This window comes from Delphinapterus leucas, chromosome 13, assembly GCF_059928025.1.
Source record: "Delphinapterus leucas isolate spDelLeu-1000000601 "Yukka" chromosome 13, BTC_Dleu_Yukka2, whole genome shotgun sequence".
NCBI classification, from domain to species: Eukaryota; Metazoa; Chordata; class Mammalia; order Artiodactyla; family Monodontidae; genus Delphinapterus; species Delphinapterus leucas.
The window spans coordinates 88,443,201-88,463,784 of NC_143141.1; the positions used below are offsets into that span (position 1 = coordinate 88,443,201).

At 52.9% G+C, this 20,584-nt stretch overlaps 1 long non-coding RNA gene across 1 annotated transcript in view; it reads left to right on the plus strand.

Annotated features, from left to right (window-relative positions):
- Positions 1-20,584, plus strand: part of LOC111164463 (uncharacterized) — a 94,006-nt gene that overhangs the window by 64,563 nt on the left and 8,859 nt on the right. Inside the window, exons 6-8 of the long non-coding RNA XR_016395541.1 lie at positions 31-115; positions 5,787-5,979; positions 19,423-20,577. This is a non-coding gene — a long non-coding RNA (uncharacterized LOC111164463). The remainder of the gene's footprint in view (positions 1-30; positions 116-5,786; positions 5,980-19,422; positions 20,578-20,584) is intronic.

Sequence of the window (20,584 nt, forward strand, 5' to 3'; positions counted from 1 at the left end):
CTCCTCCAACAACAATCTAATCCCTCACAGGCCATTGTGAAAATCAAGTCAGATGCCTCAGTTCAGCTCGATAAACTTGCTTCCAACACTGAATCTGTTCCAGCCACCCGCTAAGGTATGTAAAAACTGCTTCCCGAACTGTTAACCACCACGAAAACTGAGAGCAAACAATTTCAGATAGTACAGCTAATGAAGCAAATCTCGTGAGAACCAGCTTCCATTCATAAGCTGGAACCCTCCAGAACGTCCGGATTCATTGCAGATAAGGAGCCATTGTTCTTTTATTAAGTGTTAGATTTTAGCAATACGGGATTACAAACTTCCAACCTTGAAAAGCACATGCTCCCTCCAAATCCTTCCGGAAAGCCAGAAAGCCCTATGAAGATATTAAGGACTTGGGACAGACTGTTATATATCACAAGACCTGTGACAGGAGAGAGAGAGGGAGGGAGAGAAAAGTGCTATTGCTGGGTCATTTTTTTGTTTTTTTAAACATTGTAGCAACTGTAATTTTTTTTTAAGTAGTTATGTATTCAGTATTTTATTTATTTATTTTTGGCTGTGTTGTGTCTTCTTTTCTGTGCGAGGACTTCCTCTAGTTGCGGCGAGCGGAGGCCACTCTTCATCGCGGTGCGCCTCTCACTGTCGTGGCCTCCCTTGTTGCGGAGCGCAGGCTCCAGACGCGCAGGCTCAGTAGTTGTGGCTCACGGGCCCAGTTGCTCCGCGGCATGTGGGATCTTCCCAGACCAGGGCTCGAACCCGTGTCCCCTGCATTAGCAGGCAGATTCTCAACCACTGCGCCCCCAGGGAAGCCCTGCTGGGTCATTTTTAAACAGCACAGGCAGGCATCCTTCCTCCAGGGTTCCATTGCACCACTTTAATTCTGCAACTCATCCTTACTGTGACTTCTTGGCTTGGAGATGTTTAAAGAGCTCGTAAATATTCAGATATTTCATTAACCAGCTCTGCTCTGAGCACCCACTGCCTTCTGACTGCCGTCCTCTGGTAACTGTTTCCCCCCCACCCCCCACCCTGCACTCCCAGTGCACTGATTTTATTAGGTGAACCTCTTTTAGTTAAGATTTCTACTGTCCCCAACTGGCCTGACAGCCTTCTTCGAGCTTCTTCTTGGGTTCTAGGGAATGGATTACAATGTGTGTCCCAGTGACCCTGTAAGGCCATGGCCAGTGTGTTTTCCAGCGTCATCTCCCAGAGCAGCTTGAATCAGTGGATCAGTGAGCCTCCGTCCTGGCCCGCTGGTGACTATTCCTAGAAGGTAGAAAAGAATGTGCTCTTAGAGCTGCCCAAGGCATCACCCTGCCCTTGGGGCTTTTCCCCCGTTGTCCTGTGCACTTGCAGCCAGGGCCCTGCCATGTAGTGCTGGCAGCTTTGGTGCCCTTTGTCACTGCAGACCAGGTGGGAGGCTGTTGGAGGACACCTGGAGGGAGATAATGAGTTGGGGACCTAGGGGACAGGATGGAGGGTGGTACAGGGTGCTGTGCTGTTGAAGTGTCCGCTGGTCACATTCTACCTGGCATCTTTCTAACATGCAGAGTTTTTTAAAAAAATTATTTTATTGAAGTATAGTTGATTTACAATGTTGTATAAATTTCTGCTGTACCACAAAGCCATAAGGTTATATATACATATATATATATATGTGTGTGTGTGTGTATATGTATATATATATTCTTTTTCATATTCTTTTCCATTATTGTTTGTCACAGCATATTGAATAAAGTTCCCTGTGCTATACAGTAGTACCTTGCTGTTTATCCATCCTGTATATACTAGCTTGCATCTGCTAATCCCAAACTCCCAATCCATCCCTTCTCCACCCCCCAACCCCTTGGCAACCACAAGTCTGTTCTCTGACTGTGAGTCTGTTTCTGCTTTGTAGATAGGTTCATTTGTGTCATATTTTATTTGTTTTCTCTTTTTTTTGTGCGGTACACGGGCCTCTCACTGTTGTGGCCTCTCCCGTTGCGGAGCACAGGCTCCGGACGCGCAGGCTCAGCGGCCATGGCTCACGGGCCCAGCCGCTCCGCGGCATGTGGGATCTTCCCAGACCAGGGCACGAACCTGCGTCCCCTGCATCGGCAGGCAGGCTCTCAACCACTGCGTCACCAGGGAAGCCCTGTGTCATGTTTTAGATTCCACATATAAGTGATACCATATAATATTTGTCTGTCTCTTTGATTTACTTCACTTAGATAACCTCTAGGTCCATCCACATTGCTGCAAATGACATTATTTCATTATTTTTTTAATCACTGAGTAATATTCCATTGTATATATGTACCACATCTTCTTTATCCATTCACCTGTTGATGGACATTTAGGTTGTTTCCATGTCTTGGCTACTGTGAATAATGCTGCTATGAACATTGGGGTGCATGCATCTTTTCGAATTACAGTTTTCTCTGGATATATGCCCAGGAGAGGGATTGCTGGATCATATGGTAACTCCATTTTTAGTGTTTTACGAAACCTCCATACTGTTCTCCATAGTGGCTGCATCAATTTACATTCCCACCAACAGTGCAAGAGGGTTCCCTTTTCTCCACACCCTCTCCAGCATTTGTTGTTTGTAGACTTCTTGATGATGGCCATTCTGGCTGGTGTGAGGTGATACCTCATTGTGGTTTTGATCTGCATTTCTCTAGTAATTAATGGCGTTGAGCATCTTTGCATAACATGCAGAGTTTTATAGAGGAAAGTGAGGTTCCCAGCCCCTACATGGGTGAAAGGTCCACTCCTCAAGGCAGTCCTGCTGTGCGGGGTGGAGGAAGCAGAAGTGGGAGAGCTCACTTCCTCCCCTCTGCGCTCTCAGCTCACTGCGGTCCCCTGGGCCCGGGACTCCCGAGTTCACCGCAGAGGAAAGCCAGCAGCCTCGGAGGGTCAGATGTGCCATCCACCCGGACTTGGCCGGGTGTCTATGGAGGTGACAGTGCTCTGGGTGACGTGGGATAGCCAGGCAGGCAGAGAAGCCTTCCAACTCAACTCAGTTCTCCTTTAGAATCACATTCTAAGCTCAAGATTTGCTTTCAAACCTCATTTTTCTCACTGTAAAACAAGTATGTGTAGTCTTCGGGTTTAGCTGCCAACGCATCCCGAATCTGGGGCTGGTTTAAGCTTTGTAGGCAGGCTGTCCTGAGCTGGTCTCTGCCTTGTCTTGGTTTGAAACGAGCTGTTCTGGCTCCTGAGAGGTGCCCTGACCCAGGGCCACCCTTGTTGCCCTGTGGGGTCGGCCCCTGGCTGGGCCCTGCGTCCCGCACGCCACTTCCATCTGGACGTGACTGGGCGTGCTCACACCCTCCCTCCCCCGCGCTGAGCTCTGCTTTGGTCCCACTGGCCTCCCAGTTGCCTCAGCCCCTCTCCACCTTGAGTCCCTGCAACACTCGCTTCCTACAGTTGTTCTGAGAAGCAAATGAAGTAACCAATAGCTCTTCCGGCTTCGCCACCACTGCTCTGTCTTCTGGCTGCCAGGTGAGTCCTGACTCTTGCAGCTGGCGGGGTGACCGCTGTGGCTTGTCCATGTCCTTAGGGCTCAGGTGGAAGCTCAACTTTAGGCAGGCAAAGCAGAGCTGGCCATCCACATGGGAGAGGGGCCCCTCTTGCCCCGCCCCCTCCCCGCAGCCTCGGAGAGCTGTCAGCCCCTTTCTTGGAAACCAGCACCGTCTGTGCTGCCAAGCAGCCCAGGGCCAGGCCTCTGCTTCTGAGCTCAGAGCTGTGGCTGCAGGTATGGGAGGAGAAGCCTCTAGAGGGGTCCGGTGTCGTGTGTGTGTTCCTTTGTGTGCTATTACGGGGACTGAGCTCCACACTCAGTAGCCAGGAACCTCATCACTTACAGGGCGCCCTCCCCACGGCAACCTTTCCTCCTGTATCCAAGCAGAATGACTTCTCAAACTCAAGATCTTTAATTCTCACCTAGCAACACCCGGGTCAGGTGACTTACAGCCAACTTAGAAGTGGAAAGTTCAGGTGTTTCTGAGTGGTTTGAATAATTATAAAAACGATTCTAAAACAAGATGAAAAAGGCCTCAGAAAACCCAAACTTCACAGATCCCCAAACCCAGTTGTGCTTCTCCTTCCTTGGGAAGGTGACAGGGTTTCAAGATCTTATTACTGAGATGTGGCAGAGGGCACACTTGAGGTGCTCCGGCCATGATGGGAGCTCATGGCAATAGTGAGCGGGTCATTCTGGTCATAAAATGACCAGGAAAGTTGCAGCCTATGTTAGTCCGGGTTCTCCGGAGAAACTAATAGTCAACAGTCAATAGAAGGTATTTGTAACTATATCTATAATTGTATCTATGTATTTCCATCTATCTATCTATCTACCTATCATCTATCTATCTATCTATCATCTATCTATCTACCTACCTATCACCTATCTATCTATCTATCTCTTGAGAGAGATGATTATTTTGAAAAATTGGCTCATGAGATTCTGGAGGCTGGCAAGTCCAAAATCTACAGGGTAGGCCGGCAGGCCAGAGATGCAGAAATAATTGATGTTGTAGCTCAAGTCCAAAAGCCATTTGCAGGCAGAAGTCTCTCTTCTTCAAGAAAGATCAGACTTTTTCTATCAAGACCTTCAACTGATTGGACGAGGCCCACCCATATTACAGAGGGTCTGCTTTCCTCCAACTCTGCTGATTTAAATATTAGTCTCATCTAAAAAATACTTTCATTGAAACATCTAGAATAATGTTTGACCAAATATCTGAGTACTGTGGCCTAGCCAAGCAGCCATCACATGGCCCCCGAGGACCTTGGACACTCACCTGTCTACCTGCAGGCCTATTTGTCCTCCACCTGCATGGTGTAATTCCTGCTGTCCACCCCGCTGCCACCATGAGCCACAGTGCTCCCAGCTCGGGAGCCCTTCAGCTTGCTGCTTGCTCAGACTCAATCAGATGTCTTCTCCACATGGTTCCCCAGACTATAGTGATAGGTTTTGATGTCAGACACACCTGGGGTTTGAATCCTGGCTTTGCAACTTCCATGCCAACATGGTTAAAGTTCTCTGACTGTCAATCTTTTTTACCCATACAATGAGTAAAAATACTTCTTAATCTTGTAGGGTTCTTATAAAGATTAAATGAAATGATGGATGAAGTATATTTATATGCTAGCCAACACTGGACACGGTGCTGGATAGGGTTTTAAACTTTTCCAAGCACTGTATGGACTCATTTAATCCCCTCCAATAATCCTGTTAGCTGTGTATTATTATCATCTCCATTTATTTAAAAACAGTTCTATTGAGATATAATTCACATATCGTACATTGCACCCATTAAAAACCTATGATTCATTGCTTCTTGGTATATTGCATTATTAACTTTGTGAAATTGTGATAAAGTATACATAACATAAAAATTTCCATTTTAACCATTTTAAGCAACATTCAGTGACATTAATTACATTTACAGTGTTGTGCAGCTATTACCACTATCTATTTCCCAAACTTCTTCATCAGCCCCCAAACAGACTCTGAAACTGTTCAGCATATTATCCCCATTCTATTGATGAGAAAACCAAGGCACAGAGAGGTGAGGCAACTTGTCCAAGGTTACACAGCAAACTCGTGGTGGAGCCAGGGTTTGAACAGGTAATTTGGGTGCAGAACTCGGGCTTTTATTCCCCAGTGAACTCAGTGTCCAATAACAGCTCATGTTTATTGAGAACCCACAGTGTGTCACACTTTCCTTACATCTTTATGACAAGTCTGCAAGCAAGTCATATATCTGCAAGCTATTATTGTCTCTATTTTACAGTTGAGGAAACTGAAGCTCAGGAAAGTTGGGTAACTTTCCCAGATCACCACGACAGCACGTGTTAGGACCAGAGTTTGAAGCTGGGTCTCCCTGACGCCAAGGTTCACACTCTTCCCACTTTGCTGTGTGCCCCTGCACAGCACCAGCCGTGTCTCATGGCTTTCCTGCTGTCTCATCTAACACCCAGCACACGGTAGGTGCACAAAGGTGCAGGACTGGTGAGCAGAATTGCCCTTCAAGATTGCAGTTGGGAGGGAAGACTGGAGGTTCTGAGGAGCACCCAGTGGGCTCCTATAGATGGAGGCGAACTCGCGTCAGGGTGGAAGGAGCCTTTCCCGAAGGCAGGGGTGAGGGGTGGGGGTGAGTGGGGTTGTGCGTTCCCATCCTGGTTCCTGAGATCTGCACGGGAAGGTGTGGTGTGAAACCCGAACCATGCAGAGTGTAAGGGAAGCAAGTCTCCTCTCATCTGACTCCATAAGTGGTGCCCAAGGACCCCCAGTGCCCGCAGTGGGCAGACCACAGGGGTCTGTCTGGAGCTCCTAGAGTCTGATCTACTAGATTAGATGTCTGCACAAATCACGAGGGTGGGATGGGGTCGGGGAGGGGGTGGGGGGAGGTTAAAAGAGAGAACGTTTATATCAAGGCTCAGGAATAATGAAAGGATTCATCAGAAAAAGCAATGAAACGGACTTAGCAAAAAGGTGATTCTGACAGGTCGGGTGATGCCAGGAGGTAGGAACAGGAAGGTGGGAGCTGCAGGCAGGAGTGGCAAGCTGTCCTGCAAGAGGCTGGGAAGGTAAGCAAGGAGGAGGAGCCCTGCGGCTGGAGGCGTGGCCGGTGGGCGAGACCGTGGTCGATGGGCGGGGCTTACTGGAGCCCCTCCCTCAACGCTTGGCTCCTCCCGGAGGGCCGGAGGGCCGGAGGGCCGCAGCGCCTCTCTGGAGTGGCAGGTGCTCTGTCCCAAGGGGAACCTGCGACATGCCAGAGAGCAGACGACCTGTTTCTCCCACTGAGCAGAAAGAGCTGGCGCAGGTGGTGTCCAATGTGTGTTCCTCTTTGCCTCTGACGTCTGGAAGGGGAATTCAGCAGAAAGGACTCCAGTCTGGACCTCTAACCCCAACTTCCTCAATCCAAGCTCTAGAGAGGCACCTGTGTAGCCGAGCCCCGGGGTCCTGTGGGACCCGCACCCTCTCTTTCTTTCCCTCCTCTGCACCACCGCCCCACAGTCCCACTGTGCCCTCTGTGCCTGCCCCAGCGCTGCATCCCTGCACCGACCTGGGCTGACCATCACCTTTCATCACCCTACATCAGGCGTGTAATCACGCCTCTCCCCTCGGCCAGGAGCTCCTGGGGGCAGAGACCGCTTCTGTTTTATGACCCTGCAGAGTGAGGCATTAGGTGTTAGGGAATGAACGCGAGTGTGTGTGAAGCCCCTTTCCTCCCCTGAGCCCCGCTTTGGGTGGAGACCCCTCCCTCCAGCAGCCTGATCCCTGCATGACTGTGACCAGGCTGGCTGCACAGCGCTCAGTGTGCCCATCCGGGCAGGACCACATCCCACTTCCTACCTGGGGGCCCGGGCTGCTTCTGGCCTCTTAGGCCCTGGATGGTGGGGTGCCCGCACCTGAGGTGTGCTTCCCGGGTCCTGGTGTCCTCGGCGTTCCCATCCCCATGATGAGTGAGGCCTTAGGTGGAGGGAGAAGCCAAACTTGGCTAATGAAATACTCTTTCCTACAGATGCCATCGGCACTGGCTTCTGAGCCCTGGGGTGGCCCTGGCCACAGTATCTCTAGGTTCCTGCCTGGGGCACCTGCTCCCTCCCCTGGGAACAAGGCCTGTAGTCACTGGCGGAATCTGTGCTGGGGCAGTGCTTCGTCCCAGTATCTCAGGGTTGTGGACAGCAGCCTCGTGGACTCCTGGAAGAGGAAAGGAGCTTGGAACATTCCCGCTTCCCCTTCGCACGGATGCCACTCCCTCATGTCCCTCTGGTGGTGGAGAGTCAGTCCCGGGGCCGGGAAGCCTGCCTGGCTGGCTCAGCCCCCTCGGGGTCAGGCAGTGCTGCCTTCCAGCTGCTCTCAGGTCTATCTTGAGTGCCCTTGTCCTGCCCCCAACCCCCAGAGGTGGCCCCGAGGCAGGTCAGAGGCTGGTGTGGGTCTGAGGCCTTTGTTAAGCTGCAGATGAGTTCCCAGGCTGCTCTGCCCCGGGGCCGGGTTCCCTGCGGGACTCTGACCACAGGTCCCCCCCTTGCTTCCTGTCTCTGGCCACTGTGCCTTCTCTCTGTGTGGCCTTTCTGGCCAAGCCCTGCTGAGCAGGGAAGGACTTAGAGGTTAAGCGAAGGGAGAAAGCTGGTGGCTCTGACGCCTCTGGGCTCTGGGACCTCTTGTGCCCGAGGAGGGTGAGTATCGGTGGATCCATTTGGTGTCAGAAACAGCGGGCGGCTCTGGGTCCCCTTTTCTGGAGGTGGTAGGCCCTCCCCTGGGTCCCTCCCTCCCATGGTGCCCCGGCCTTGGTGTTACCCATGCTTCCCGCCAGGGTGTCCTCATCCCAGAGGGCGATGTGATAAGGGGGTTCCTAGGCCCTGGGGTTGGGAGGGGTCTCAGGACCGCGTGGGCTTCAATGAGCCCTTAGTGTCCGCAGAGGAGCAGCTCTGACACCTGAGCTCTATCCGCATTCGCCAGCGAGGCTCTGGGTCCTGGTTTCTGCATCCGGCTGCATGCAGGATGCACTGACATTGTCTGTTCACCGGTCTGCATGTCCTCAAGAGGAGGGTCTGCATGTCTGCAAGAGGAGGGTCTGCATGTCCTCAAGAGGAGGGTCTGCATCTTGGAACACTGTGCCCAGCACATAGTGCAGTGTCAAATGTACGGGACCCTTGGGAAGCGTGCGTCCCTCCCTCTGGCTGCAGTCCACCAGCCGCCACTGGCAGGTGGCTGGGCCTGTGTTGCTCTCTGCCTGCTCGAAGGGCCCGCGAGTTGCCTGACTGCCTCCCCACAGCCTACTCCCAGACCCTCTCCTGCCCGCCGTGGCTTTCAGATCCTGAAGGGCTGTCCCAGCTCCTCGCTGGTACACAAAGGCACTGCAGTTTCCAGACGAATCCTTGGACCTGGAGACTCCAACCACCGCAGTCTGCCTCACTTACCCCTCTGGGAGTTTCTCTGCCTCGGACCCTTCTCTCCACTTGCACAGCTCTGGCGAACCCCTCCTCTTCTCTGCTCGAGGGGCAAGGCCTCACCCCCACCTCAGTGGCCCCAGGGCAGCTTTGCAGGGTCAGCACATTCTCCTCTGCGGGTTGGGCCCCTGGCTCCAGGCCTCGTGATCTGGAGACACCAGCTTCACAGCTACCAAATACCTGCAACCTTGTCCTTGAGAGGAGGCCTTAAGGCTTTTCACTTTTGCCCCAGAGTAACCTCAAGGGTGTAGGGTGGTGGGAACCACTCCTCAGGATCAGAGTGTGGTCTGATGTGGTCACTGAAGGCTTCTCCCAGGGAGCTTCTGGAAGAATTTCTGATACTCACATTGTCACAGGACAAAGTAAACCATAATTGTTTCATACCATATAGTTGTAACTTCCGGCACTGTTATATTCCATCTTATGAAAAATATTTGACGGTGCCTCCAGGGGAAGACTTGGGCCATGCTTGGGGGTGGGGTGATGAGTGCCTCATCAGGACATTCGTACCCTGACCTTCCCAGTTCCCTGGACCCTGAGACTTAATTAAAGTCACAGCTATTTTTTTTTTAAGTCTTCTTTGTTGAGAAGTTGCTGAGCTTTGCTGAGCGTGGACGATTGATTCAGGAGTTCAATCATTTATTCATTAAATAAGTAAAACTTCTTGAGTGCCTACTATGTGCCAGGCGCCACGCTAGATCAACGGTGGAGACACAGCCCTCGTTCACGAAATTGTTGGTTTGTCGGTTTGAATTCAGTTCTGCCATTTACTGTGTCGATGAATCTTTCTGAGCTTCAGCTTTTATCTCTCAGGTGAAGATGGGGATTTCTGTCTCACTGAGTTTGCCTGGCATCTAGGAGCTACATGCAATAAATAGATTGTTTCTTTTTCTTAATTTAATTTTTAAATTTTATATTCGAGTACAGTTGATTTACAACGTTGTGTTAGTTTCAGGTGTACAGCAAAGCGATTCAGTTATACATATACTACATCCATTCTCTTTCAGATTCTTTTCCCGTTTAGGTTATTACAGAATATTGAGTAGACTTCCCTGTGCTCTACAGTAGGTCCTTGTTGATTAACTATTTTATATATAGTAGTGTGCGTATGTCAGTCTCAAACTCCTAATTTATCCCTCCCCCGCACCTTTCCCCTTTGGTAACCGTACGTTTGTTTTCAAAGTCTGTGAATGGATTTCATTCTTGATGCTATTTTCCAGGCTACAGACTGTCCTCTTTCTTCTTGCATGGGCATTGCCTGAGGAGCCACTGAGCTGCTGGCTCTTGGGTCGCTGACTGTCCTGAGTTTTTGAGTGCCTCGGAAAGGCCCTGGGGAGCCGGCTGATTGGCTACCGGTGCACACCAAGCTATGGGCTGCGCTAAGCGACCCGGATGGGGAGCCGTCTCTACGTCCTGTTCTGTTTCTCTGTGTGGTTTGTAATTGAGCCACCCTTTCCGTCAGCTAGAGTTGCTGATGACCTTGAGAAATGATCCCAGCCCTGAATAGACAGCCCTGCTCTTTTGAAGTCACCCACTTTCTTTGTGGGTCTAAGCGTGTTTGAGTTTTCCCCTCTTGGGCACACCCTCTCTTCCACTTTGATGCTGCCTCTGTAACAACAGGGCTCAGAATTATTAATTCCTACTGAACAGCGAGGTGCAGTCTTATTACACAGAGAAGGGGGGGAAATATAATTGCTACCTTGAGTGATCATTTTCCGAAGGCTGCGAGCATAACCTTTAATTAATATTTCATTTGCAGCCAGGATGGGTAACTTGAATAGGGCCTAAAAATATTGCTGTCCCTGTGCATGGAGAGATTATTAACTGGGAGACACGGAGCCAGCGTGCTATTCGATTGTTTGCAATCATTTCTAAAATTAAAAATGTTTGAGCCACTAACCCATAATAAAATGAGGGAACAGGCTTAGAGGGATGCGGCTCTTTATTGAGGGGGATAAAGGTGCAAATTCCAGGCCTAATCCAGCTCCCTCCACCTGACCGTGGAATGAATTTGGGGCACAGGGGTGTCTGGGGGGCCAGCGACTCACTGATCAAAGCTGGGCTCCCAGCTCGTGTCCGACAGGCACCGTGTGGCTGGCCACACACAGGTCACTGGGTCTAAGGATCAACGGGAAGCACCATCGTCTTTGATGTTCGCTGGAGAGGGGCACTTGAGATGTTCAAAGTGCCTCCTGGGAGAGAGCCAGAGGCTGTTTCCTGGGTGGCTGGGAACCCTGGGAACACTTGAGGGGCGGGGGAGGGCAGGAGGGCTGTGGGCAGAGGGGGAGGGGAGCAGGTCCACGACGCAGGAATGTCGGGGCAGATGCCTTGGCGGCTGAGCGATTCTGGACCGCTTCCTTCCCGGCCTTGGGGATACTAGCAGGTGGGGGACCCAGCGCTGGCTCATGGGAGGCGGCTGAAGGCCTTCAGACACACAAGCCCGTCATAGTCTGCAAGTGATTTCACAGCCCATGAGCCCCTCCGTCTGAGAGCCGTGGGCATGCTGGTCGGCAGCCGCTATGGGGATTGGGCCAGCTCTTAGCTCCTGGCTTTATCTCATCAGGCCTCCCGACAGCCCCCGAGGAAGGCGATGCTTCCTTACAGGTGAGGGACCTGGGCCTTTTGGCTCAGGTCACTGACTCCCAAGGGCACACGGCTGTGGTGTTGATTTTGACAGCCTGGTTGGGTGCCGTGGATCCTTGGAGGCTGAGGCGGGTCCTCGTTTGGCGACGACGACAGCACAGACGTGTGAGGCCAGCTGCACTGGGCACCGTCTCCCGTCAGCGTCTCCCTTTGAACTGGAGTTTGCAGGAGACCTGACCCCCTAATCCAGGGAGTATCAATGTGAAGGGGCGGATCGTTTAACTTCATACACACCATTGGGATTATTTAAAACCTTCCTGCTCAGCCCCAGGGCTGCTGTGTTTCTGGGTTCTTGGGCTTACTGAGTTTTCCTGAAAAAAAGAGTTTTAAAAACATCGGCCAGTAGGTTTATTGACATATTATTGATGACAGAGGGGGCTGTCTCAATCCTTAATCATCTTGGGGTTTCTAGATGTGCTCAAGTCGGCTTCTCATTTGTGCCAAAAGCCTGGTTGTTGTCAAGAGTTCCCTCTCTGGCAGAAATAATGCCAGGCGTGTGTACTGCCACCTGCCCCCTTGCTGGGTCCAGCCGTCTGGGAGGCAGGGGAGGAGGGAGGATTTGAGGGACAGCCATCAGTTTGGTGTTTCTTTTTCTCTGAACCTCCTATAGGAAGGAAGTCGCAGGACAGGACGCTGATGGTGGCCCCTCTGCTCTCTCGATTTATCTCATTAGACCTCAAGGCAGCCCGGCCACCGCGTAGCCCTGTGCTTCCCATTTCACACACGGGAGACTGAAGTCCTACACCTGCTTAGTGCTGGGCGTCAGGGTTTGAACCTGGTCCCCTCCTCTCTACCCTGGGGAGAGCCGGCCTCTTGGAGCAGGGCAGTGGTCCCTGCCTCTGTCCCCTGGACACGCTCCCTTCCTCCCCTCACTCCACTTTCCCGAGGCTCTGCTCCTGCCAGATCTGTACCCTACAGAGGTTCAAGAGTGACTGCATTTTGTTTATTTTCTCCTTCACTCATTCATTTTTTAAAAATTAAAAAGTGACACTTGCTTACAAAACTTTGAGTTTCCTTTCGTAATCTTATCCCTCAGAAGTCAGCACAGTGAACTTGGTGGGTGGCATTCCAGACTTTGTTCCTAGATACATACGAACCTTCAAAGATAAATGTAGATATCTATACACAGAGAACTTATTTATTTGAAATGAGTACATATAAGCAATGTTTGTAAAAGTCCAAGGTTGGAAATACCTGAAGTGAGATAACCTCGGTAGGGGTTCAGTTAGACCTTTTGTGATACGGCCATTCAGTAGAAATATTGCTTGGCTGTTAGAAAGACAGCTCTCCATGTACAGTGGCAAGAGCTGTTTACAACGAGCCTTTAAGTGAAGAAATGAAGGAAGGATTGTCTGCATCATGTAGACTCACTTAATTTGCACAGTAGCTTCTCATGGATGGGCAGGCAGCAAGGGCAGCCCGTCCAGACACAGCCCAGGATCCCTGTGCAGATTTGACAGCGGTGTCGGTGGTGGGATGGCTCCGGCCCAAGCTACCTCTGACATAGTGATTCCTCCAGAGAGCTATGGCCACCCCAGAGGAAGTTACTTGCTGCCACACTCGGGGGAAGTCCTGTGCTAAGTGCTTGGGCAGGGGGGGAGGTGGAGGGGCTGAAGGGCAGGGGCGACTGAGGACCCCAAACGTGAACTGAAGACTTCCTGGAGGGCAGCGCCTCAGAACTGTTCACCCCATTTCTCTACAGGCAGAAACTCAGGCCCAGAGAGGGGAAGCGACCTGTCTGAGGTCACACAGCAATGTAGAGACAGGGCTCTGCCGGCGCCTCAGGCCTGCTCTGCTGTGACTCTGGAGTCTGTGCTTGGCGGGTGTGCGTGAGGGCTACAGCCGGCTCTTCCAGCCTTCCCAGGAGCTGCGTTCTCGGCAGGGTCATCTCAACTTTCCTCTTCCCCCCCTTCCTTATCCTGCCTGCAGCCCCCTCAGTTTGGCCTCTATGCCCGCTGGCCAGAGCTGAGGCAACTTGGGGCAACTTGTTGGGAAACCTGGGTGAGCATGCTGATGCATTCCATTCTCCTCAAACCCTTGGATGTTCCTGGTGTGTGCTGTGCACGTGTGTGTGCCTGTGTGTCATGTGCACTTGCAGGTGCATGCGTGTGTATGTGTGCACACGTGTGTCATGCACGTGCATGTGTGTGGTGTGTGTGTAGCGCGTGCAGGTGCGTGTTCAAGGGGAGACCGACGGTGACTCAGCCACGGCAGTGTCGGAGCTGACCCAGGAGCAGGGGCGGCCGGCAGGACCCGTGTCTTGCCGAGCCAGTCGGTCCCAGCAGAGCTCGGAACCACGGGTTAAGAGAGGCACACCTTTGGAAAGAGTAAGCCACTGTTTTCTTGCCGGCTGTTTGCCCTTATTAATTCAGGTAGCAATTACCCATTCTGAATATTTGGCGACTAATTAGCTTTCCCTGTGGAGATGGCAGGACAAGGAACGCTTTGCTCTGACCTGATTCACTTGCTCGGTTTCCTGAGGAGGGGGCGAGGGAGGCTGACGCGGGGCAGGGGCGACAGAGGGCGAGAGAAATCTGCCCGGTGCCCGGGATGCCCCTGTAGCTGCCCGCGTCTTTGCTACAAGTCTACAGGGTGATCAAGATAACCCTCCCAGTTTGGGTTTTATTCTTGCTTTCACGTCGTCTGGCCCATTTCCCCTGTGAAAGCAGCTCCTGGGCGTTTGCCTGATGATGTAGGTGGTGGTGTCACAGCGAAAGTTCGAGGCTGCTGGCTCAGCTGGTGTCACCTCATCCGGGAGCTGTGCCCTCTGAATCCACAAGGTGACCAGGGACCCTGAGCGCAGGGACAGCATGCTGGGTGAGAGGACAGGCACTCACGTAGGGACTGGGACGCCGAAGGGCGCGTGGCTCAGGGTAACGGCGGGAGAAGGCGGCCAGGCGGCCCTCATGCCCCAGCTCTGCCCCGCGTGGGTTTGGCTTCTTACCTGCTGAGGAGCCCCTCACTCAGCACCTGGCCTTGCTTTGCCTCTTTGCTCTTGAACGTTTGGTTCCTGGGGAATAGCCGTCAGTGTCGTGATTGTTCACAGAAGCACCTCTCGGGAAGGGCTCTGGTGGACAGAAGGGCTAGTAGTTCAAGTCTGGGCGGCCTCCTGAATTGGAGCAACCGACATGCAGGAATGTATTCTGGGGAAGTGGTAAGTGGACAAGTCAAACAAATATTGCTGTACCTGTTCTGGGAACTGGGGGGCAGTGGGGCTCAGATCTGGGCGCTGCAGCCTAGCCCACCAGAACTGGGGGCGGGCGCTACCCCCTAACCCCTCCCGGGCTTGCTCCCCTGCAGGGATGCACACAGGATGCATGCGGTGTAGACCCAGCACAGCCGTGGTTAGGGTCTCTGAAGGGTGCTCTCCACCCGCCTCTCATTTCAGATGAACATTTCTGCTGGGGCTGGAAGGCCTCCCGGCCGCCTTCTCCCTGCAGCTGTGTTCTGGGGCCCGGTCTTGGCTGTGGGCGAGGCCTGCTGCCCCTACTTCCGTGTCTTCTGCAGCCGCGTCAGGTGGGCATCAGCGCTTACAGGTGGGTGCCAGCTGGCTGGCTGCATCGTCCCTCACACCGCGCGGCTGTACAGGTCTCCTCGGCTTCCCCGCGCCCCTGACCACTTGGCACGTGCCTGTCCGTCTGACGCAGCTGGGCCAGCCCTGCTGATGCGGGAATTAGACTCTGGTCATTTGCATCTGCTGTCCCACAATCTACGGCGGGTCACAGCCAGGGACTCTGTCTTCTGGTGTCTGGGGTTTCCCCAGAGCACTGAGGCTCGTGCTGGTTTCCCTAAACCGTGGTGGCCACGGTTCCTGTTCAGATCGGCCCTGGGAAAGTGCAGGCGCCTCGGGCTCAGGCCTGGCCCCGCGTCCGGGTTCTTCCAGTGACCTGTGACCTTGAGTGGGCTATGTAAGCAGTTTGAGCACCTCTTCTGTCATGCTGCCTGTGTCTTTGGGGTACGCTGCCGCACATGTGGCATCAGAGGGAACCAGATGCTCGGGGTTTCTAGCAATGTGATCTGGGGGCACAAGGGCGCGTTTGCCAGCAACCTGGACAAGTGGCCTTGGGATCTCCCTTGAAGCCCCCAGGAGCCCCCGGGGGGCAGAGCATTGCTCCGTCCTCTCTGGACCAGAGAGCCTCCCAGCCGGCCCACAGGCTGTGGCTCTGAGGGCCCCTGGCAAGGGGTCTGGCTTAGACCAGGTGTCTTCCAGGTCACCTGAGGGCTGGACTTTAAATAAGCTCCAGCATGGAATTTCCAGGCTGGGATGTGAAGTGGCTTGGGGTCTAAGCTGTCTTGGGAAATGCAAAAACACCAGGTGCAGGGCTGGCGGTTCGAGTTTCCATTTACCTTACCTGGGACTTTTCTGTCCAGCTTCCCCTCCCCCACCCCTCGCAGCTGGGACTTCACATGCCCAGGTCAAGCCCACCTGAGGGATGGACATACCAGGCAGGGGGGCACCGCTGCAGGCGGGGCACACCCTCCACGGGGACTTCCGACCCCCAAAGGCAAAGCAACATGACGGAGGCCGGGACCCTTGGGAAAGTCATCTGAGCACGGGGATAATAAGACCTCCTTGGAGGCGGGGGTGAGGACTAAATAAACCAAGAGACAGAAAGGGTTCAGTACCCTGCTGGGTGGTGGCAGTGATAGTAGTGACAGGAGCCTTTGCGTGCCGCCTCCCTCCGTCTGGCTCCGAGAGGGCTTGAAGTATCAGCTCATGTAGACGGCACAGCAACCTTCTAATGTGGAGACCATGGCTTCTGTCCTCCCCATTTTACTGAAGGGGAAACTGAGGCACTGAGAAGCAAAGTAACGTGTCCGAGGTCACAGAGCTGCTACGAGGCAGAAGCGGGCGTTGCCCCCCAGGCATTTGGGCTCCAGGCCTGTACCGTCCCTGTTCCTCACTCTGCTCGGGACATCGCTGGCCTTGGAGGCTGCCAGCCAGTTCTCCCTGAGCGGCTCCTGTCTCCTGATGTCCCCGTGGGTCTCAGGCAGTTGGCCTGACCCGCCCCTGGGCTCCATGCTGCGATTAGCTCCAGTGAGCCTGGGTGGAGGGGGCAGCTCCAGCCCCGCTGCCGCATCTGCAGCCAGCTGGCGCCAGGGAGGGTGTGTGCTCTCAGCTCTGACTGTTACAGCCGGGGCCCTTGGTTCTGTCACCAGTAAGCATAAGTAGCAAAGGGTGGCTACTCTTATTATGGGTGTTCTTTTTTAAAAACATTTTTAAGACCATGTTTTTAAGAGCAGTTTTAAGTTCACAGCAAAATTGAGAGGAAGACAGAGATTTCCTCTATGCCGCCCTGCCTCCACTCATGCGTAGTCTCTCCCACTATCAACACTCCCACCAGGGTGGGACATTTCGTACAACTGGTGAACCTACACTGATGCATCATGGTCACCCAAAGTCCATAGTTTACATTAGGGGTCACTCTTGGAGTTGTACATTCTATGGGCTTGGACAAATGTACGATGGTATGTCCATCATTATAACGTCATACAGAGTACTTTCACTGCCTTAAAAGTCCTCTGCGTTCCGCCTACTCATGCCTCTCCTCTCTCTTTCTTAACCTCTGACAATCACTGATCTTTTTACTCTATTCATAGTTTCACCTTTTCAGAATGTGATGTGGAGTCAAGCAATATATGGCCTTTTCAGATTGGCTTCTTTCACTTAGACACTGTATTTAAGGTCTTCCCATATATTTTCATGGCTTGATAGCGCATTTCTTTTTAGTGCTGAATAATATTCCATTCTTTGGCTATACCACAGTGGATTACCCGTCCGCCTGCTGAAGGACATCTTGGTTGCTTCCAAGCAAGATGGATTTGGCAGTTATGAGTAAAGCTGCTGTAAGTATCCACGTGTAGGGTTTTGTGTGGGCATCAATCTTCATCTCCTTCGGGTCAGTACCAAGGAGCACGATTGCTGGATCAGATTGGGAAGAGTATGTCAGTCTGTCTTCCAAAGTGGCTGCATCCCCACCAGCATTTGGTGTTGTCAGTGTTCTGGATTCTGGCCATTTTTTTTTTTTTTTTTTTTTGCGGTACGCGGGCCTCTCACTGCCGCGGCCTCTTCCGTTGTGGAGCGCAGGCTCAGCGGCCATGGCTCACGGGCCCAGCCGCTCTGCGGCACGTGGGATCCTCCCGGACTGGGGCACGAACCCGTGTCCCCTGCGTCGGCAGGCGGACTTTCAACCACTGCGCCACCAGGGAAGCCCGTGGCCATTTTAATAGTTGGGTAATGGCGTCTCATTGTGGTTTTAATGGGTGTTAGTTTTCACTTTTAGCCTTACCTACATTCCCCTGCCATGGGCCTGGTTTCTGTCAATAAAACTTTCTGGAAGAACTTTTAAGTCTCCTAGCTAATGAGAAGACTCAGCCTTCACTCACTGTTAGAGGGCGTGTGCGGGTGTGGGTTGTGTGTGTGTGCATTTGATACATAATTATAAAGATGTAGAAGTGAAACAAGAGGACTGGAAAAGGGCTCTGACAGAGGCACTGGGAGGGGCTGAGACTTCGAATCACTGTGACGTTTACTTGCCCCACCCCGGGTCGAGGCAGGGATCACTTGGTTGCCTGTGAAGCGCCTGAGCCAGGGTGGACACTCAGGAAATGTTTGTTGAATGAATAAGAGAGAAATCAAAGAAGGCTTCCCAGAGGAGGTGGCAGTTAAGCTGAGGCTGAAACTTAAGTCATGTTTGATCAGGGAGAAGGGAGGGGGAGCTGGTGGGGGGACCAGGCTCAGAGACCTGGAAAGGCACACAGCTTCCAAACTGTTATGGAGTGAGGGGTCTGGCTGGGTCTTGTTTTGTCACGAGCTGTGTGTTTGAGGCCAGTGACTTCCAGGAGGGAAGTAATAAATAGCCACATGTTTGCTGAATAAACATTCCCCTGACGTGCGCCCCGTCTGAGGCTCAGTGAAGGCCAATGTGAAGCTGTGGACGGTGCTGGCAGGCTTGGGGGAGACCCGCCTGGGAGCCACACAGGCCCCCGTGGCATCCCTGGTGCCAGGATGGGGGTCATACAGGGAGGGGAGTGTGGGGAGTCGGGGCAGCTTCGGTCCAGGGGCAGCAAGGAGGGCACCGCCTGGCTGTGGCTTCGTGGGGGAGTGGGTGTCAGAGAGGGAAGGCAGGCCCGGCAAGGATGCTCTGGGAGCTTGGACTTGGGTGCCAGGGAGGCGCTGCTGGACCCTGGGAGGGCCCTGGGAACACCTCGTGGAGCTGGTCGGGGGCTTGACGTTTCCAGGGCAGAGGTGCTCATGTCCTGAGCTAGGACTTACCTGGTCAAAGTACGGGTCCCTGGGCCCATCCATCCAGAGACTGTGACTCGGTGGGCCCCAGAAACGCGAGTTTTAGTTTTGTGCGTGTGTTTTCGGCAGCCCAGGAAATTCCTACGCTGCTGGTCCTTCGACGGCAGAAACACCTCTCTGGGGGGCTGGGAGCCATGGAAGCTGGAAACCCCTTAAAATCCCTAACATGGCTGCTTCTGCGGGAGCCCATCCTCTCCTGGCCCCAGGGGGACACGTGCAGGGCTGTCACACTGGGGCTCTGATTCCCCTCCTCGGTCAGGCGACAAGCTGACAGCTGATCATTCCTCTCATCCCATCCCATTTCATCCCATTTCACTTCAGGTATTTTACTGTATCCTTCCCTGTTCAAGAAAGGATTTCAGGTGGCTTATAAGGGAATAAAAATGTATGAACATAGCATAAATGAAAAGTGGGGTAAAAAAAGGTAGAAAAACAAAGGAGGAGACAAAGTAGAGTGAAGAGGAATAACGTTCAGTGATCTTGGCTGTCACCTCACTTAAACCTATTCTCATTTCTTTCAGGGTTTATGGCTACTTTGGGGTCCGCATGACGGATTAGGGCTTAAGCTGCCAGCGCTCCTTCCGCTGCAAAAAGCCTCGCATCTCTATAGAAGCTGGAGCCACCAAATCTGTACTTGTTTGTTTAATGAAATGCTGTGCTTCTTAGTAGGCGTGCGACGTCGACCGAGCATTGTCTGCTGGTGAGAAAGTCTGGCTGCCCGGCCATATTGCTGAGCACTTCTGCCAATGACTTTTTGTGCCCGTGAACGCGGGGTCCTGCGGCCGTGCTCTAAGCCAGCCCTGAACGCAGACAGCTGGCGCTGGGCCTTGGTCCCTGGAACTGACCCGAGGTTCCTCAGCCCTGGAGGCCCCCGGGCCTCGACTCAGCTCTGTGGCAGCCACCTCAGACTCGGGAGTCTTCCTGGAGCCAAGGGGATAACAGGCCCCCATCGTTTGGCGTGTTGGGTGGAAGAGAGGCAACAGTGATTACATTCGCGTTGTGGTCCTTCATGGAAAGAGCATCCCGTGGTGCAGAAGCAAAAAAAACACCTCCCCACCGTCCATCTGTCCCCTGCACACTCTTTGCTGTCGTGTCCCCTCTGGAATGAGTAAACTCATGAGTGGATGCACCTCCCGGCTGAGCCTCTATTTCAGGAAAGGAAAGCAAACGTAACTAGATCAGGACGATAGAGCGCTCCCCTCACTTCCTCTAAAAGAGGGCAGATCCACCTGTGTGTCTGCCGGGAGTCAATCTCGGAAGGTACTCTGAGGACGTTATGTCTGAGATATGAGCTAATTTAAGCCAATTTGGGGGAATAAAAAAGCGATTCTTTTCTCCAGTGACCTTCCTTTTCTTGACGACTTGATTCCTCAGGAACACCATTCAGGAGTAGCATCTGCTGTGTGTGTGTGTGTGTGTGTGTGTGTGTGTGTGTGTGTGAGTGTGAGTGTGTGAGAGTGTGTGTATGTGTGTGCGTGTGTGTGTGTGCGTGTGTTTGGGGGTGGGGGGCTGTGACTTTCTCTAAACAGTAACTATTGAACAAAACCAAAGGGGAGTCTTGCGCAAGGATGCTGTTTACAAACGTTTGCCCCTTTCACAATCACTGACTGAGGCTGCAAAGCCTCGGGTTCTTAGCTCCTTCGCTGACTCCTTCGGTGGCTGCTTTGAGGGCTGGGGTGAGTC